The following is a 4,366-nucleotide window of genomic DNA, read 5'->3' on the forward strand; positions in this document are numbered from 1 at the left end:
TGTGCCTATGTGGGTGTTGCTTCACTGTCCCCGCTGTTCCATAAGGTGTATTTCTTCTTTAAATCTGATTCTACTGCTTGCATCACATGCAAGCCTACATCAGTTACCTGATGTGGAATAAAGTTCCATGTAGTCATGGCTCTATGTATAAGGGCTCAAGGCGAGACCCAAATGCAGACACAGGAGGAAGATGGTAGAGCGCCAATATTTATTATAACAAAGGGAGTAGGCAAAGGCAGGTCGGGGACAGGCGAGAGTTCATACACCAGGTCAGAGTCCAAACAGTACCAGACGATAGGCAGTCTCGAGGTCAGGCCAGGCAGGGGCCAGAAACCAGGTCAGAGTCCAAAACAGTACAAGGGGATAGGCAGGCTTGTCACAGCCTACTAGGAGTGGTGGGTTGGAATCAAGCGCAGAGAGCAGAGTTCGGTAAATCATAATTTATTCTCCGGGAAAAAACGGTTGTGCCAACATACAGGGCGCATAAAACAGACCAGCCCAAACACAGGACCAAACAGTCCGGAGAATACAAACATGAAACCAAAACCAACAGAGTAACAAAAAACAATCCCGCACAAAATAAGGGTGGGTCAAACTACTACATATAGGGAAGCTAATTAAACCAAAATATACACAGGTGAAACTAATAAGACAAAACCAACAGACAAACGAAAAAGGGATCGGTAGCGGCTAGTAGGACGGTGACGACGACCGCCGAGCACCGCCCGAACAGTCATGGGAGCCAACTTCGGCGGAAGTCGTGACAAGGCTGGTAGTCAGAACAGGCAGAGTGGTCAGGTAGGCGGGTTCGGAGTCAGGACAGGCAAGGGTCGAAACCAGGAGGACTAGAAGCAAACAGACTGGGAAAAATGCATTTTGGCTTGGTAAACAAGACAAACTGGCACAGAGAGACAGGAAACACAGGGATAAATACACTGGGGATAATAAGCGACACCTGGAGGGGGTGGAGACAATCAGAAGGACAGGTGAACCAGATCAGGGTGTTACTCTATGTAGTACTGTGCACCTCTCACAGTCTGTTCTGGACTTGGGGACTGTGAAGTGACTTCTGGTGGCAATACCACTCACAAATACAAGTAGTGATGAAGTCATCCTCTTCTCCACTCTGAGCCTGAAGAGATTGACATGCATATATTTAATGTTAGCTCTCTGTGTACATTCAAGGGCCAGCCGTGCTGCCCTGTTCTAAGCCAATTGTAATTTTCCTAAGTTCCTCTTTGTGGCACCTGACCACACAACTGAACAGTAGTCCAGGTGAGACAAGACTAGAGCCTGTAGGACCTGCCTTGTTGATAGTGCTATTAATAAAGCTGCCCAACGCTTTATGATAGACAGACTTCTCCCCGTCTTAGCTGACAGTTTACCATTCAGGGTTACTCCAAGCAGTTTAGTCACCTCAAATTGCTCAATTTACACATTATTCATTACGAGATGTAGTTGAGGTTTAGGGCTTGGTGAATGATTTGTCCCAAATACAATGCTTTTAGTTTTTGGAATATGTAGGACTAACTTATCCCTTGCCACCCATTCTCAAACCAACTGCAGCTCTTTAAGTGTTGCAGTCATTTCAGTCGTTGTAGTAGCTGACGTGTATATTGTTGAGTCATCCGCACACTGGCTTTACTCAAAGCCATGTCTAAGTAAAGAGATTGAAAGAATTACCTCCATTCATGATGTTTATTTAACCCTTAATGTCTCATGACAACAATACACACAAATCTAAAAGTAAAGTAATGTAATTAAGAAATATATAAATATTAAGATTGAGCAACGTCGGCATGGCATTGACTAAAATACAGTAGAATAGAATACAGTTAATACATATGAGATGAGTAAAGCAGTATGTAAACATTATTAAAGTGACTAGTGTTCCAATATTAAAGTGGCTAGTGATTCCAAGTCTATGTATATAGGGTAGCAGCCTCTAAGGTCCAGGGTTGAGTAACCGGGTGGAAGCTGCCTACTTTAACAGTCTAATGGCCTTGAGATAGAAGCTGTTTTTCAGTCTCCCTGTCCCAGCTGCCTTGATGCACCTGTACTGACCTCGCCTTCTGGATGATAGCGGGGTGAACAGGCCGTGGCTCAGATGGTTGATGTCCTTGATTATCTTTTTGGCCTTCCTGTGATATTGAGGTGCTGTAGGTGTCCTGGAGGGCAGGTAGTTTGCCCCTGGTGATGCTTTGGGCAGACAGCACCACCCTCTGCAGAGCCCTGCGGTTGCTGGCGGGATACAGCCCGACAGGATGCTCACAATTGTGCATCTGTAAAAGTTTGTGAGGGTTTTAGGGGCCAAGGCACATTTCTTCAGCCTCCTGAGGTTGTAGAGGTGCTGTTGCGCCTTCACCACACTGTCTGTGTGGGTGGACCATTTCAGTTTGTCCGTGATGTGTACGCCGAGGAACTTGAAGCTTCCACCTTCTCCACTGCGGTTCCGTTGATGTGGATAGGCTCGTGCTGCCTCTGCTGTTTCCTGAAGTACACAATCAGCTCCTTTGTTTTGTTGACGTGGAGGGAGAGGTTATTTTCCCGGCACCAATCTCCCAGGGCCCTCATCTCCTCCCTGTAGGCTGTCTCGTCATTGTTGGTAATCAAGCCTACTACTGTTATGCCTGATGCAAACTTGATGATTGAGTTGGAGGCGTGTGTGGCCACGCAGTCATGGGTGAATAGGGAGTACAGGAGTGGGCTGAGCACGCATCCTTGTGGGGCCCCAGTGTTGAGGATCAGCAAAATAGAGGTGTTGTTTCTTACCTTCACCACCTGGGGTTGCCCCGTCAGGAAGTCCAGGACCCAGTTGCAGAGGGCAGTGTTCAGGCCCAGGGTCTCAAGCTTAATGATGAGCTTGGAGGGTACTATGGAGTTGAATGCTGAGCTATAGTCAATGAACAGCATTCTTACATAGGTATTCCTATTGTCATGATGGGACAGAGCAGTGCGATGGTGATTGCATCGTCTGTGGATCTTTTGGGGCGGTAAGCCAATTTAAATGGGTCTAGGTTGTCAGGTAGGGTGAAGGTGATGTGATCCTTAGCTAGCCTCTCTGACAGAAGTGAGTGCTACGGGGCAATAGTCATTTAGTTCAGTTACCTTTGCTTTCTTGGCTACAGGAACAATGGTGGACATCTTGAAGCAAGTGGCGACAGCAGACTGGGATAGGGAGAGATTGAGTATGTCAGCTGGTCTGCGCATGATCTAAGGATGCGTCTAGGGATGCCGTCTGGGCCGGAAGCCTTGCAAGAATTAAGACATGTCATTGTTTTTATGAGAAGTGTTCCTGAGGCAGCACATTATATGGCGGTTTCCCGGACACAGATGAAGCTTTGTCCTGGACTAAGAAGCTTGGTTAATAGAGAAGCTTTATAGTTCAGGGTTAAGATGAAACTGTCCGGGAGACCGTCCCTATGTGTCTGTCTACTACCTGCCTGTGAGGGAATACCTCCTCATCCACAGAGATCATATTTGATATGACGTTTTTGTGATTCCATTTGACTGCTATTTTTAAAAGAAAGTCTATTGATTTTATCACAAAGAAAATATACAAAGTAGTGACAATTGTATTTAAGAAATTCTAAATGTATTTTCAGTGTTGGATGTAGAATCTGTAAACCAAATAATTTGTGTGCGTGTGTGTGTTTCAGCATTTAAGTGTCAACAATATGCTTTGTCAATTCTCTTGTATAATGTGACTTACGACAGTTCCTGTTTCTAGATTTCATAGACTGCAGCTATTTGTGGTAGGAAACATAAGGTGACTCGAGCCATCTATTATTAAGCAGTATTTCACACTTGAGCCAAGAAGAACATAACTTTGATATTCATCATAATTTACCACGATGAAAAGAAGGAAACATTTTCTACACTGTTTGCATGGTTTTCTACCAAATTGTGAACTGTTGGATTCAGCTGATGCCTGAACTGAGATTGGAAGGAAGTGAAATCAGATTCTTGTTAGCTGTAATAGACACCTTCCTTCTGTTTTTTGTTTGTTTTCATGAAGAGATTTGAAAAATAGTTAAATAAAACTATCCAATAAAGATGTCTGTTTGGAAAAAAAGGATGACCACTACTTTATGGCTAGCAGTACACTTATCTTGAAATTTCTATGAATATCCTCTTCATAATAGGTACATTTTAATGCCTCATGGGCTATGCATACTACTGGCATTATAATGCACAATTTAGGTGTGAAGCTGCTCTGTTAAATAAAGCATTTTGAGTAGGCAGCAGGTTTAGGAAGCAACGTGTTATAATCCATATTCTGAAATGAAAGTCGTATTCACATTTTATTACTCGAAATGAGGCATCATTGCCATACAGTGAGCTCCAAAAGTATTGGGACAGTGAC

Source organism: Oncorhynchus kisutch, linkage group LG26 (genome assembly GCF_002021735.2).
Source record: "Oncorhynchus kisutch isolate 150728-3 linkage group LG26, Okis_V2, whole genome shotgun sequence".
Classification (NCBI taxonomy): domain Eukaryota; kingdom Metazoa; phylum Chordata; class Actinopteri; order Salmoniformes; family Salmonidae; genus Oncorhynchus; species Oncorhynchus kisutch.